A 15,923-nucleotide genomic window follows, 5' to 3' on the forward strand; every position below is an offset into this window, starting at 1 on the left:
TTCGTCTATAGACGGTCTATAGACTCTCTATAGACTACGGCCTATAGCTGCTTCAATCTCCTTTCGTCTATAGACGGTCTATAGACTCTCTATAGACTGGAGTCTACAACTACCTGAATTTCCTTTCGTCTACAGAGTATACACTATAGATAGTCTGCTGTCTATAGACCAGTCTATAACAATCCTAATTTTATCTAACAATATGTTCTATAAAGTGACTTTCGACTAAGTCCAGAACAATGTCAATTTCTTTTTGCACTGCATGCTGACGGGACCTGCATTTGATGACCGCAACTAAGTCGGGAGTTCTCCACCTCCTTCGCTATTACGGAAATTAAAAAGGATTGCGTGAGGACATTACAACACCCTCCTGTATATTGTTTTCAGGAGCCTTGATAAGCTCCTTTCCGTTATACCGTGACGTATACTGTCTAAACAATTAAATATTTAACGCTAACAAGTAAGCCGAGGAAAGGCAGCCGTTCTTGAAGTAAGGGCGCCCGCAAACTTTACTACATCGAACGAATACGTTGTCCCTTAAAGGAATTGCTCGATACAATTCCATTCTATCTTTCGATCGTTACTGTCCAACGCGCTGAAATCAGAAACATTTCATCAACGGTTCTACATTTCTCTTTAAAATGTCCTGAAAATAAAAGTGGAAACATGGGTGTGAGAATTAAAGGAAGCGCCCATCCCTTAGAAGCATCTTAGAGGAGTCTCTAAGATCCTGGTCCTCTGTGCGATTAACATCTGTCATTTATACCTTTGCAATTTGTATTCACGTGAACAAGTTCTGCGACGCAACAATCACAAAGCCAGTATTTATTCATTCCTACCCTTGCACCTGTTGCTTCGGAGCCGATGACACGCTGATGTCGCGCATATCAGTTTTCTAAACAGGAACACATGAAAAAAGACGTTATGCTATGCAACATTATAATTATTATTTGAGAATTGTACCACACACTATTCGGTGGCAGATGCGGCGCGTATACGGACAAGCAGTTAGATTTCGGTTCTGTTTTCACGAAAACAAAAAAGGTTTTAAGAGGGTAAGCGAAGAATTTAAGCTTATAAACCAACTGCCTTCTGTGGTCTTGGATATCAGATCAAGCTGCACCCGGCAAGAGTGCGAGCGATAAAGATAAGACCGCGAAGTGGGTTTCTGTTTCACGTTTTACTCGTTTTACCGCGAGACGGCGGAAAATCATTCGGACTGCAAACAACCCTGCGCGTGGATGCATCGGTGGCGTTGGCGTGTTTTCTCGCGGATTAAGTTTTCTTCAAAATCCAACTTCATCGTCCGCTTACGGTAAGTCTACACGTTTATATTTTATTCATTTGGTCTCCTAAACCACTCTAAGCAGAGCTGTGTGTGCAGAATAGATTATGTGCGCAGCGACAAACGTCCTATCTTCGTTTCTAAGGCGGAAGCCATCGGGTTCTCGACTAATGCCGCTTATCTCTGCGCCGCGGTCTTTACTAACGCGCGGAAAGGCACTCTGTGTGATGCCCTTGATGATAAGCCGCTCCTCGCGAGCTCTCTACTAGATTTTTCGTGTTTCAAGGTAGATGCATAGAGAAATATATTGGTAAAGAGCGGACACTCGGCGAAATCTGGCCCCAGGAAATGACGCGCAATCCTCCTCCTCCAATAGATAATCTGCCGCCTCCCGGATGGCGCCACCAGTGGGCGCATTTGTTTTTCAGTCCCGGACTGTCCGGGACTACTTGCGGACTCGAGTCCGGTATTTGTTTTTCTCGGGCAGCCAGAAAGCTCCGCCCACCTGCTTGCATCGCCATAGCAACACGTTCGTTTTTAGCCTATGGCAGTCCGCGGGCTGCTTGGGGCTGCTGAGAAGGCAGCAGACGATAGCTGCGCGCCGCGCTGGCAGCCATATTAAGTTAGACTCCGTGTGCATTTTGAGTGCTTTTCGTGTCCCTGGAGGTCGATATCATGCGTTAAACCTTCACATGAGCTCCGTAGCTCCTCTCTGAGCCATCGCAAGACTTTTTGTTCTTGCATCGTCGTTTATTTTCTTGAAATCCACCGCACACGGACGCGCGTTCGGAGCTGCGAGCGCGTATTGTTTGCTCGTGTCGTCAAGAGGTTCTTGTTCGCTTGTTTTGCCACATGCTGTCTGTACGCTTACCTGAAAGCATCGCAGGTGAACCACTCGTATACTGGAGCAGCTATAGAGCTTGTTGTCAACATTTTTGCGGAGGCTTTCGTCTATCCGCCTTTCCGCAACGAGTTGGGCTACTTTGTGCGAACTTCGCCGCAAGCAGTAGCGGCGAGCATACCTCCGAAGCTGAGTTCTGTAATGCACCTACGCTAAGCTGACAGTACAGTCTTTAAATCGACTCAGTATCATGATCGAGCGCACGGCGTTGTTTCGGCGTTGCTTCGGCGTCGTAGTGGCCGTGGCTTGCATCGTCTGCTAGCAGATGACAGCGTCCTTGTACGGTAACCGAGGGGGAGCCCGACTCTGGCGCCGTGTTCGAAAGCAGCCTATGGCAAGTAGGTCATGTGACCATGACGCTTTTCCTGTCCGAGCGGAAGCCGAGACCTGCCAGCAAGTAGTCCGGGACTGGAAAAACAAATGCGGCCAGTCCTTAAACTCGCGCGCGCGCGCGGGCGGGTGGCCGGCGCGGCGGCTCAGACCCATCCGACTCCGAGCAGCTCACGACAGACCACCGTGGGGCAGTTTTGTGCGCGTGAAGGCGTGCGGCGTATTTGTTCGTGCGGGCAGACCGCAAATTTTTTAGTCTCTTTTGCCTTCGACGCAGAACTTCTCCTGTTTATGACGGCGGCAAGGTGAGACACGGGCAATTTCCTCACTGGCGTCCCAGAACCCTCCTCGCAGCGTCGCCTCTCCTCCTCCGCTCTTTTCTCCCTTTTCCTTTTTTTTTTCTTTCACGGCTGTTGCGCTCTTCGGTCTATTCCTCCGGCGAGTCTGCCTCCGCGCACCGCCGCCGCGAATCTGCGCGTCTTCTGAACCGCGGCCTGGTCAGCGCGCCTCTCAATGTGCTGACGCATGAACACGTAGGTGGTGGTGGAAACGTTTATTGCCAATGATGTAAATCGTAGGGGGCGCCTGGTTTGCCGCAAAAGTTTGCATGATTACGAGAATTGGTCTGGATATCGGGCGTGCAGCAGTATTGGGTATTGAGCAGTCCGGGTTTGTAGTTGTCGCCAATGTGCAGCCTGCGCTATGGTGAGGGACGGAGCGGGGGGTGCGTATTCCCTTCTTTTGTCTCGGTAATACGAGAGAATATCACGGAAGGAGACCAGGTAGTGCGCGGGCCGCGGGCGAACGGACCGTCGTGTGAATCGCCCTTTAACGCCATTTTAAGTACGTGCGCAGTCGCCTTCTTTGCGCGAGGAACGTGCCGGCCACACAAATGGCTCGAAGGGCAACGCGAAAATCGCGAGCCGGCCGCCCTAGAAGCTCGCCAGGAGCAGAACAGCTGTGAAAGACAATACGAGCAGAATCGCTTTATTAAGGCGAAAGCCTTTAATGCCTCATACTGTCGTGAGCAGGGAATGCACTACCTGGTCTCCTTCCGTGATATTCTCTCGAATTACCGAGACAAAAAAAGGGAATACGCACCCCCCGCTCCGTCCCTCACCATAGCGAAGGCTGCACATTGGCGACAACTACAAACACGGACTGCTCAATACCCAATACTGCTGCATGCCCGATACCCAGACCAATGCTCGTAATCATGCAAACTTTTGCGGCAAACGAGGCGCCCCCTACGATTTACATCATTGGCAATAAACGTTTCCACCACCTCCGACGTGTTCATGCGTCAGCACATTGAGAGGCGCGCTGACCAGGTCTAGAAGACGCGCAGATTCGCGGCGGCGGTGCGCGGAAGCAGACTCGCCGGAGGAATAGACCGAAGAGCGCAACAGCCGTGAAAGAAAAAAAGAGAAGGGAGAAAAGAGCGGAGGAGGAGAGGCGGCGCTGCGAGGAGGGTTCTGGGACGCCAGTGAGGAAATTGCCGAGAAATGTTTATTTGTCGAAGTACGATGCATTGCAAGCAATTTAGGCGGCCGCGCCGGCCGCCGTTGCCTGTCTGCAGTTCGTGAAGCGGCGCGCTCGCTCTGTGGCCAGCCGGCTATTGTTAATGGCATTCTTGCATTTAGTGACAAAGTTAAGGAATGAATGTTTTGTTTTTGCAAAAGTACGCTACATTTCAAGCACGTTATGCAAAATTATGCTGCATTTCGAGCACTCTAGCTTAGTACGCCGGCGCAGTTGTGAAGGGCGCGCGCACGCTGTGTCATGCTACGCCGTGGGCGGGAGCGGCGGGAGGAATGATGCTGCATGATGCAGCCTCGCCGGTCAATGCGTAGAAACAAAAAAAACCTGCCCACGGCCTGTGCCCCGACGCGCTGTGCCTAGCGGTTAGTTTTGCTTGGTTTCGCGCTTTCTCGGGACGTGACGTTTTTGTATGGCCCCCGACAATATGTCTCTTCTTTTGGGTGACATTTGTCGGTGTAAGGTTAAAATGTACTATCGTGCGCAAAAGTGGAGAAACCACGGCTTCGAGTGCAGGAGCGGCTGCCGGGCCGCACCGCGGCGCTGCTATCTCGCGCTGCGCGCTCGCTGCGAGATTGCCTCGCGTGACGCAAAACTTTTCCCCCGCTCTCGGGCTGCTGCTTATCACGACTGACAAACTTCTAGTGCGTCGTTCAGCTCTTCTGCTGCTGACGATCGCGTCGAAGGTATAGTGCCTAGAATATACTGGCTAGTGTGCCGAGGGCGCGCGCTCGCGTGGCCGCCGCGGTGATGCCTTCCCGAAGCCACCGCAGGGTGGCGCTGCCAGTCGCTAAGGTGCCACCGCGCAGCGTTCGCGGCCTTGGCCTGGCGCTGGAAACTAACCATGCGCTGCGCTTTTCGCTACGCAGCCCATCTTTCTCCGTGCTTTGAGAGCACTTTTGTTCAAAACCTTTCTCGACGGAAGATAAACTCAACGGCCTAACACTGTCCGTAGAAAATCATCAACCGAGATAGCGCCGCGAGACCGACGATGCGTTGCACAAGTACTATGGTTGTACCGATTTACTACCAGATCCAATCCGTAAAACTTTTATTCTTTCCACCGTACACTGAACACGCTGTACACTGTACAGCGTCATTGCACACAACCCCTGAAGTGAAAAAGAAAGGTAAATTAAATGCTGAATATCCAGTGAGAGGCCCAGCTTACGAACTTGAAACAAACACCGAAGGCTGACAGCTGCGGCCACAGTAACCCCGAAAACTCTCCGATCCGGATGCATTGCTGATACATGGGAACTTTCGATCACAATTTTACTCGATCCTAATTCAGTTGACTACGATCCGCGCATCTCAACCGCGACCGTAGGCTGTTGCGCGCACTGTCATGCTGTCATGCTCAACCAGCAGTATCCAGGTGGCTGGACCTCGCAGCGGCGACCATTCTTAAATCGCGATAAAAAAATTTTCACCCCAAACGGATCGATAGCGATCGGAAGCGCCCGTGTGACACTGGTATTAGGAAATAGCATCCATAGCTTTTGCAAAGGTTATGACCCAAGGGAGTTCAGTTCCACAGTCCAGTGCTACACTTCTGGACATGTTATGCCGATGTTTTTTTGCAGTTCAACCGCGCGTACTGGAATTTTGATATATCAGTCAGACAATATTTAATAGCGTCGTATATGTGCAAAAAAATCACAGGGGCTCTTTCCCAACATTGCATCTGTTTGCGATGATCGTATGTAATGAACACATGCAGCCTGAAGAGGACTCGTTGCATTTCATTTGGAAGTTAGAACTCGCTTTATACAGAAGTAGTTTTTATGCAGGTGTCTGCGAATTTTCGTTCCATCTTTTAAGGGAAGAAAAGGCAAGAACGAAAACAAAAAAGTGATCCTATCAGTGATTCTCTTCTACAAAGGGCTACAATATACTGCAAACTGTAAAGCTACAGCCATAATAAACAGGTAAAAATAACTGGTCACTGCTAAAAGTTTGTACAAAGTAAGCAAGGCACTGAATTATTTATTAACTGAACAAAATATCTGAAGTTGGTCGCTGGAGAGACCGTTCATCAACAGTTATAAAGAGAAGCGCCTAGAAACAGTACACAGCCATACCATTTAAGCAAGGCACTTTACATATACAGAAAGGAAAACACTGTATTGATATTAGCAAACTAGTTGCAGTGTCTGTACTTCAACAATTTTTTTCGTTCCCTTTGTGCCTCTCTGTCTTTGTTTACGTAATTCTTAGCAAAACATAAAACAACAATCCACAGCCTGGTTGCTGCCTCGTGTTCGGGGCAACCAAGTTTTTGCAAGGCCACTGAACTGAAGCAACTCAAGCACGATTAGTCGCTGCAACTTTCAGCTCATTTGCTCAAATCACAGCGCAAACAAAACCAAAGAAACGCGCAGACGCAAGCTAAACACAGTGCACAACACAAGGCTTGGCTGGGCAACTGCAGCAATCCAGCACCTTTACGACAGGAAGCGCCCTCTGGCGGCGAAAATTGGAAGGCAGCGCTGGCGCTGCCACCTCCTCCCATGCGGAGACCCCTCCGCTCGAGACACTAGCCAGTATATTCTAGGCACTATATCGAAGGGGAGAGCGCATCGCAAGGAATTGAGGAATAGCGCAGTGGCGCTTTAGTGAAGCAAGCGGGCGGTGACGTTGCGTCCACTTACTTCACTCCGCAGCGGCAAAGGCCGTTCTAATTGTAGTTGCAGCGACGTTTCGTATTTTCTCCCCACAGAAAGAAGAGTGGTTTCTTTTAAAGCAATAGTGACGTTTCGTATTTTCTCCCCACAGAAAGAAGAGTGGTTTATTTTAAAGCAATAGTGACGTTTCGTATTTTCTCCCCACAGAAAGAAGAGTGGTTTATTTTAAAGCAATAGTGACGTTTCGTATTTTCTTCCCACAGAAAGAAGAGTGGTTTATTTTAAAGCAATAGTGACGTTTCGTATTTTCTCCCCACAGAAAGAAGAGTGGTTTATTTTAAAGCAATAGTGACGTTTCGTATTTTCTCCCCACAGAAAGAAGAGTGGTTTATTTTAAAGCAATAGTGACGTTTCGTATTTTCTCCCCACAGAAAGAAGAGTGGTTTATTTTAAAGCAATACTGACGTTTCGTATTTTCTCCCCACAGAAAGAAGAGTGGTTTACTTTAAAGTAATAGTGACGTTTCGTATTTTCTCCCCACAGAAAGAAGAGTGGTTTATTTTAAAGCAATAGTGACGTTTCGTATTTTCTCCCCACAGAAAGAAGAGTGGTTTATTTTAAAGCAATAGTGACGTTTCGTATTTCCTCCCCACAGAAAGAAGAGTGGTTTATTTTAAAGCAATAGTGACGTTTCGTATTTTCTCCCCACAGAAAGAAGAGTGGTTTATTTTAAAGCAATAGTGACGTTTCGTATTTTCTCCCCACAGAAAGAAGAGTGGTTTATTTTAAAGCAATAGTGACGTTTCGTATTTTCTCCCCACAGAAAGAAGAGTGGTTTATTTTAAAGCAATAGCGTTAATAACCGCATGTCGAAAATAATGGTCATCGGCGTGGGTCGTGTCGAGCGTTTCGAGCCTCGTCAGCATTCTGCATCTTTCGTATCCAAAACTTCGTGCTTTATTGAGACGCTTTGGTGAACAGGCCAGCATGTTTAGGACAGACGCATTGCACATTCAGGCACACGCCGTCCTATGGCGCTGACAAAAGACCTGATCACAGCGCGTGGGATCTCTCCACTTTTCCGTACTTCCGATCTGGAGGAACTCACCCACCGAATGACACAGCGCAAAATGCAACACTGCCTAACGGTAGCCATTCATGACTGAAGACCCTAATAGAAATCATCTTTTGAAGTGTGCTTTCCTGTTCATGGGGAAAAAGCTTGTTCCACATCGCCGATTTGACTACGCTAGCACCTCGATTAGAAGGGGAAAATATCGTGCAGTCGTGTTCGCAAATCAACATAAAAACACACAACTCTTCTTCCTGTGGGGAGAAAATACGAAACGTCGCTGCAACTACAATTAGAATGGCCTTTGCCGCTGCGGAGTGAAGCGAGTGGACGCAACGTCACCGCCCGCTTGCTTCACTAAAGCGCCACTGCCCTATTCCTCAATGGGTCTTTTTCCAGTGGGGTGTCCCTCTAGCGGCCGCCACTTGCAAACCGAGTTGGGGGGCAAGCCTAGAAACGCCTTTCCCTTCTGTGTGTTGAGCGTGCGGAGCAAGCGTGTGTGGTGTCAGCTAGCGAAATAGTTTTTGAGTTCGCGCCGCGTTCCGCATATTTTTTTTTTCGTCATAGACGAAGCCGCACTGCAAATGCGCGATACTCTTTGCACACCAACATCACTTCGCCGTTTTCCCAACTAGTTTTTGCTGCGTCGTGTGTGGTCGTGTGTGGTCGTGTTTGCAGCATGGAGGCACCTACGTGCAGGACTTTCTTCAGCCTTTTCAGCGAAAACAACTGGAGTTCAAACTTCAGAGATGCGCCGGCGCTTAGCCAAGAATACGTACAACGTCATTTCAAGGCTGTGGACGCCGGGTTGTGCGAGCGGCAAATGCGCCGTGGCGGGAACTTCCTCCAGGACAAATATCTGAGGCACGTGCAGTGGCTGAGTGCAGAAGAGGCGGTGTACCTCAGAAGTACTTGTCTCCCTTCCATGAAGAGCGGGCACTACAAGCAGCTCGTTATGCTGAGCCGAGAGCCACTGCAAGTCGTGCAAGCTTTTTGCGAGTGTACCGCAAGGTAAGTACTTTCCTTCAACTACTGTAACATTGCACGATGATGCTTGCGCTAGGCCACTGCGTTACGCTCTCACTCCTCGCGGAAAACTGGCGAGTACAGGAGCAAATGAGCACCTTTTTACATTGAAGCTGTTCTGCCCGCACGCATGTGAACATGTTCGCAAGGGGATACCACCCGGCCGCGCGATGACCGGCGAGCAGCTGGCTTTTGCACCGTAGCGAGGGAACATGCTGCTCCTAAAACAAAATCCTATTTAATGCATCACTTCGGCTTATAAAACTTGTTCTGCTTTCACTCTCGTGTGCGCCGTGCTTGTGTAATTTAATAATCTCTCAATAGAGCAGTTATGTTGGCCCATTTTCCAAGCTGTTTACCGATCGATATTCAGGCAAAGACGTTCCCTCCAGCGAGTGCAGTTGCCACTTTCGGGTCATGTATTGTACGCAATTTTTTTGTTACTTTCCCTTCTCAATCAGGTTGAGCGAGACATGTCAGCACATAGCTGCATTGCTGTTTGCGGTTGTGGATTTAAAAACACCATCAACGACAGACCAGCAGTGTGCATGGATTGTGCCATATGCAGGTAAGTGTCTTTCATGCTCATATTGATGGCAATTAGTGAATTTCAGCCAAGAAATCACAAAATGAATGAGGTGTGAGATTTTTATTGTCAAGTGACAGAAAACATGTCGTGACATTTGTTTCTTCAGTGCGGCAGCCTGAACAGCGAACAGTTGTGTCCGCACTGCACAACCAAACAAAAAACTGACTATGTTTCACTGTTCTGCTCTCCGTATTACAGCGCACAAACAAGCACTGAGGCAGCATAGCTGTAGTATATCTCAGCCCGACCAGCCTCTTGATGCTGAATGCTGATCAGAAAGTTGCACAATATTTCAATGTAACAAATAGTTTAAACCTTCCTCCGTAGTTGAGCAGTTAGCTTCAGTGTGAAACATTGAAGCTGTAGCATAATTAATACAGATAAGATTTCTCAGCTGCATTGCACATACATTGGTAGCACGTCATTTTTATGCTTTGAACACACCGAAATCAAAAGTTCAGCTTAATATAGGCACCATAATAGGCTACCATAATTGAAGTAAGTCATTCATTTATTGAAGATTTTATATGTTGCTCAATCTCTCCTAAACGTATTTTGTGCAGGAAACAGCCGCCCACCAGCCATGCCACTACAAGAAATCCCGTTTTGGAAGGTGCGCACTGGTAAGAGGAAAAAGGGCAAAACACCGAGAGGCGTTGATTCAGTTTCTCCTGTGAATATTGATTCAGAAGCTCTCATCGCCCACCTCCAAACCCATGAGCCTGATTTGCTGTGGCTACGTTATGCACAGCCATCAGATGCAAACAATACTGACTGCCAAGCTGCTCAAGATGAAAACTCTCCATTCATCCCTGCAGTTGCAGACACAGAAGACCTGCTCCTCGACGAGAACAGAGAGCTGTTCCGAATAGAAGTGAAAAAAATTTCGCCGATCTCTGCTCAGGACAGAGACAACATTTGTTGTCAGACAGTTGGGCAGGCAGAGAACTCCAGGTGGTTTGAGGAGAGGCAAGGGCGCATTACAGCCTCATTTTTCAAGCGGGCAATCCACTGCAGAAAGGTGGACAGTATTTTGAAAGATATCTTCCAATATACTGCACAACGGCCTCTGGCCCAAAATGACCCCCGTCGGTATGGCAGGGAAATGGAGGCAGTGGCTACTCAGAGGTACATCGAAACACGCAGGCTGCTGGACATTACGGTAGATGTTCAACAGACAGGCCTGCATGTGCACAAGTGCCATCCCTTTCTGGCAGCATCACCGGATGGTATAGTGAAGGAGCCAACAGGAGAAGGGCTTCTTGAGGTTAAGTGCCCCTATTCTAAGAGGGGGCTAACAGCAGAAGGCGCATGCGAGGACAGAAAGTTCTTTTGCGAGATGCTGAATGGTGAACCAGCACTTAAGAAAAACCACAGCTACTACTACCAGGTGCAGGGCCAACTTGCCATCACAGAGTATGAATGGTGCGATTTTGTCGTATACACAGCCCACAAACTGCCAGGGCATGACATTCATATTCAGCGCATTTACTTTGATGAAGAGTTCTGGCGCAACAACATGCTGCCAGGTCTCCTCTATTTTTATGAGAGGGCCATCCTTCCCGAACTACTTACATGCAGAGTGAAGCGCCTAGGCAAACTGCACACAACTGGTGTGGGTCACATCCCATTTCGTCAGCACCAGCAAGGGTTCTTCAGGAGTGAACTTTGTGGGGGGTTAAAGATGGTCATTCGCAGGGTGACTTAAACTTTTTTCACTAAGGCCGAGCAAGATTACATTGCAAATTGTGGAAATAGTTTATTGGGGTTTAAGGTCCCAAAGCAACTCAGGCTATGAGGAACGCCGTAGTGAAGGGCTCCGGAAATTTCGACCACCTGGGGTTTTTCTGTGTCTGCAACTGCAGGGATGAATAGAGTTTTCGTCTTGAGCAGCTTGCCAGTGAGTATTGTGCGCATCTGATGGCTGTGCATAACGTATACCCCCAACAAATCAGGCTCATGGGCTTGGAGGTGGGCGGTGAGAGATTCCGAATCAATATTCACAGGAGAAACTGAATCAATGCCTCTCGGTGTTTTGCCCTTCTTCCTCTAACGTGCATCGACAACGCACAGTACACGGGCCCCTGGAATTTCGCCTCCATCGAAATTCAGCTGCTGCGGCTGGGCTCGAACCCTCGTCTTTCGGGACAGCAGCCGAGTGCCGCAACCACTGATCCACCATGGCGGGGCAAGCAAATTGTGGAAATGAAGGACGCCGTAGTGGAGTGCTACAAATCTTGACCACCTCGGGTTCTTTATTGTGCGCTTATATCACAGGGTAGATAGGCATTATTGCAGTTCACCTCCATGGAAATGCAGCCACCAAAGCCAGGGGCCAACCTTGACATCAGCAACAGAATGCCAAAGCCACTACAGCGGCTGCCAAGAAATGAAGTTTGGTTTATGGGGAAGAGACGAGGCTTGGGCATGTTGGTATGACATACTTAAGGGAAATAAATAGCGCACAAGAGAAGACGGGACAAGCGAGGAGACACAGACAAGCGCTAACTTTCAACAGACAGTTTATTGCAAAATCGGGAGCATATATACACATGTCCAGATAGGCAACAAAGAACAGGATCGAAGATAACATCAAAAAGACACACACCCCCTCGACAGCCATCTGGTTATCGTGCCAGATATGCAAGCTCTTTTTTCGACAAATTAACGGAAGGTTCGCTGACACAATCCGGTCCAAAGCGCACGATATTCGACGCTTCAACAATCTCCCTGGTGAGTTGGTCGCGGTGATGATACAAGATCACAGTATCTTCAAAAATTGGACGGCAAGGAGGGTCGCAGTCACATGTCTTACAATGCAAAGCCAAATGCCCGTCGACACCACCTCTGACTTTCTTCGCGTGCTCTTTTAGGCGTACGTTGAGGCATCTGCCCGTTTGCCCGATGTAGAATCTACCGCAGGACAAGGGGATCTTGTAGACTACCCCCAGCCGACAATGGACGTAGGACTGCCTATGTCTGATATTACAGTCGGGTCTACGCGTTTTAATCGGGCAACAGATTCTGCACAATCTCCCCAGCCTCTCAGGAGCCGTGAACACGACCTTCACATGAGACCGTTGACCCACCTTCTTGAGGTTGTGTGATACCTTATGCATGTAAGGTATCACCGCCAACTTTTCTTTCTCACTTCTATCCTTTTTCTTTTTCCTGTCCTCTGCTCTTTGTTCATGACTCAGGCGAGAAGCTTCCTTCCTTTTGCGATGCAAGCATTCAGCTACCGAAGCTATCACGTGAGTCGGATAGCCCGCGCCCAGCAAACGTGCAACTCCTGTGTCTCCTCGCTTGTCCCGTCTTCTCTTGTGCGCTATTTATTTCCCTTAAGTGGTTTATGGGGTTAACGTTATAGCGCCCGGCGACGCTATAAAGCGCATGCGCTGAGATCGGCGTTCCCGCGATAGAAGAAAATAAAGAATGACAGCGCATGCTCGGAGCGCACACCCGGCACGGGCTGTTCGGAACTATAAGCCTGCCACGTTGGTCATCTTGCTCTGGTGCTCCGCTGCGACCCCGCAAATCCTCAACAGTGGTGACCCGGCGAACCGTGCCTTCTATCCCAGCGGCATCCTAGCAAGGCGTACTGGCAGGACCCAAGTTTCAACCCGCCGCTCCCAGTGTTCCGGCCCGCAGGCGTCGGCGGGTGGTTCGCCCAACTGGAGGCTACGATGTACCTGAACGGCATCACCATCCAGCCGTTTAAACACGCAGTCCTTTGCGACATCCTCCCGCCCGACCTCCTGCGTCGGCTCACCTACTCTGCCTTCGGCTGCCGGCCATACAATGAGCTGCGTGCGGCCGTCTTGGCGGACTTCAGCGCCTACTACGTTCCGCCGCCGCTCTACGAAGCAGCTGACCCGTTTTCGCCGCCGCCAGCCTCTGGCCCTGCTCCGGCCTCGCTCGCGCCCACGCAGCCTTCATCAGAACCCGGCCCGCCTCAGCAGCGCCTCGCCGCCACTCCAGTCCAGCGTCTCCGGCCCAGCTTCTTTAGCACCGACCGCACCAGACGCTGCCGCATCGCTTCCGACAGCACATCCTGCTAGTCCGGACACGCTAGCAGCACTGTGCGACGACTCCACGGTCCCAAATCCGCAGTCATTCCCTCAGCAGCTCGGTGAGGTGCCTGGCCCACCGTGTTTTGCCACGTCAGCGAACTCAGCGACAGATGCGCCTTGCGCCACCCTGTTCAGTGCCTCCGGCCATACTGCCTCCCATAAGGACGATACAGCGTCTACGACACAGCCCGGTCAGCAACTTCTCTCATCTGCAATAGTGCCGCCGTCAGTCGAGCTCTTCCTCGACGAGTGCCCCATTCCGCCAACTTCTGTAACCTACTGCGTAGCATCGCTGCCAGTCAAAAGCTCACCTGCCGCCTCATCGCTCATTCCGCCAAAGCCGTCAGACACTGACCTGAGCAATCGTGCTAAAGGCGAAGTGAGATTGCCGCTACCGCAGCATATGCCACTTACCAGCCCCACTACCCCGGCGGCCACACCGCCTGCCCAAGAGGCCCCACCCCAAGCCCTTAGTACTGTCAACCACTTCTTGGAGTCTGACCCTGGCAGCTCGACACTGTCGCAGCAAGCGTCTGCTTTGGTGCCTGCCTTGAGGCACCTTCACCAACGAATGGCAGAGCTACCCACACCGAGTAGTGCAGCAACTGTCCATCCACCAGCTGTGTCTGTTGCTGTCAGCCAGCCGTCTGATGTAGCCGTCTCATCTCCACGGCCTGTCACTGCCACAACCTTATTGCAGCCACCCACAGAAGACCATGCCCACACGCGCATCAGCACTGGCCATTTGCTCCGGACTGCCACTCTCGCTTCACCCAAGCACCTGGCATTGAGCCCAGCAATTTCCTCCGGCATCGTCACAGCTGTCATCGTTGTGTCGACGGTCCCACCACAGCTGCTGTCAGTCCATGGAGCCGTTTCGGCCGCTCCTGTGCTTGTGACCGTGTACACGGCGCGTCAGATCCCCATCGACATCAGCTGCAACGTTCCAACATCGATGACACTTGTGTCAGCGGGCAGCACTACAGTCGGTGTCGGCCCGACCATGGTCTCCATTGCCCTAATATCCTTTGTCAGCTCTGCACCCTGCATCATTCGCTCCTTGCGCAGCAGCCAGGCTCGTCCACCTGAGCCGGCGCACTCCAGCCGACGGCTCTTCCCGGCCCCTGACCTGAACTTACCGGACCTTGTAGCGACCCCGTGGGGACACTGTTCCTCTAGCTGCCTGCTTGCCTGCCGTGGCTACTCCATCTCTGCCTGGCACGGGCTGTTCGGAACTAGAAGCCTGCCACGCTGGTCATCTCTCTCTGGTGCTCTGCTGCGACCCCGCAAATCCTCAACAACGTCTTGAAGTGACTCTGGCTATGAGGGGCGCCGTAGTGGAGGCCTGCGGATAATTTTGGCCACCCGGGGATTTCGACCACAATACACAGGACTCTAGCGTTTCGTCTCCATCGAAATGTGACCGCAGCGGACGGGATCGAATTCGCATCTTTTTGGGTCAGTAGCCGAGTGCTATGACCACTGAACCACCGTGGCAGCCGAAAAATGGAAGTGCCAGAGACGTAGTCAAGAAGGCAGTGTGAGGTGCAAGCCACTCGCCGCCTGGAACAGCCAAACTCATAAGTGGCCTGGCAACCCTGACTGTCTCCGTGCGTTCCCTCTCGGAGTGCCGAGTCGGGGAGAGAGCCTTCAGCCGCGAGCGGAGACGCCGCCGTCTGTATTTCAAGCCCTTTGTTTGTAACTGTTGTTCGACGGTAGAATAAATGCATCCGTGCTCACATATGGCGCAGTCGACGTCCCGAACCTCGGTGTAGCCCGCCCATTCGAAGCCGCAAGCCACTTCACCGAAAGCCAGAGTCAACGTGTGTCGAGCACCAGCAGCCGAAGCCCAACGCCCGTCTCACCGCCGCCGCCGCCGCCATGCCGCTCATAAACTGGGAGGAAGCCACCGCCTCGGACCTCGCTGGTTTTACAGCGCAATTCTTGCGAGATGAACTATCGCAACGCAATTTGGACAATACTGGTTCCAAGGACGAACTTATTTCTCGCATCCTTGCTGACACTGCCGCAAAACGAGTCCTGCTACCGGAAACAACTGTATCAGTCACCGAGACGCAGCCCGCTCCAACTCAAGGTGACCAGTTTTTCCAACCTATGCCAGTGTTCAGCGCCGACCCCGTACAGAATATGCAGATTTTGACCGCCTACCTTCAAAATCAACTAGCTTTGACACTGTCACAAGCCTCTACGAGAGCAGTGCACGTAACAACTTTGCCGGACTTGTCATCAACGCTTCCGACGTTCAGTGGCGACGGAGGGTTATCCGTAACCCGATGGATAGACGATCTCGAGCGCACCCAACAGCTTGCCTCTTGGGAACCTGCTGCCCTGCTAGCCATCGCCCTCTCAAGACTTCGTGGCCCAGCCGCTGACTGGAAGGAAATCACTGGCCACCAGCTAAAAACTTGGTCAGAGTGGAAGGAAGCGCTTATAGCGCAGTTCGGCGAGCGACTGTCGCTT

Source organism: Amblyomma mixtum, chromosome 5 (genome assembly GCF_055824585.1).
Source record: "Amblyomma mixtum isolate Tamu chromosome 5, ASM5582458v1, whole genome shotgun sequence".
In the NCBI taxonomy this organism is placed as follows: Eukaryota; Metazoa; Arthropoda; class Arachnida; order Ixodida; family Ixodidae; genus Amblyomma; species Amblyomma mixtum.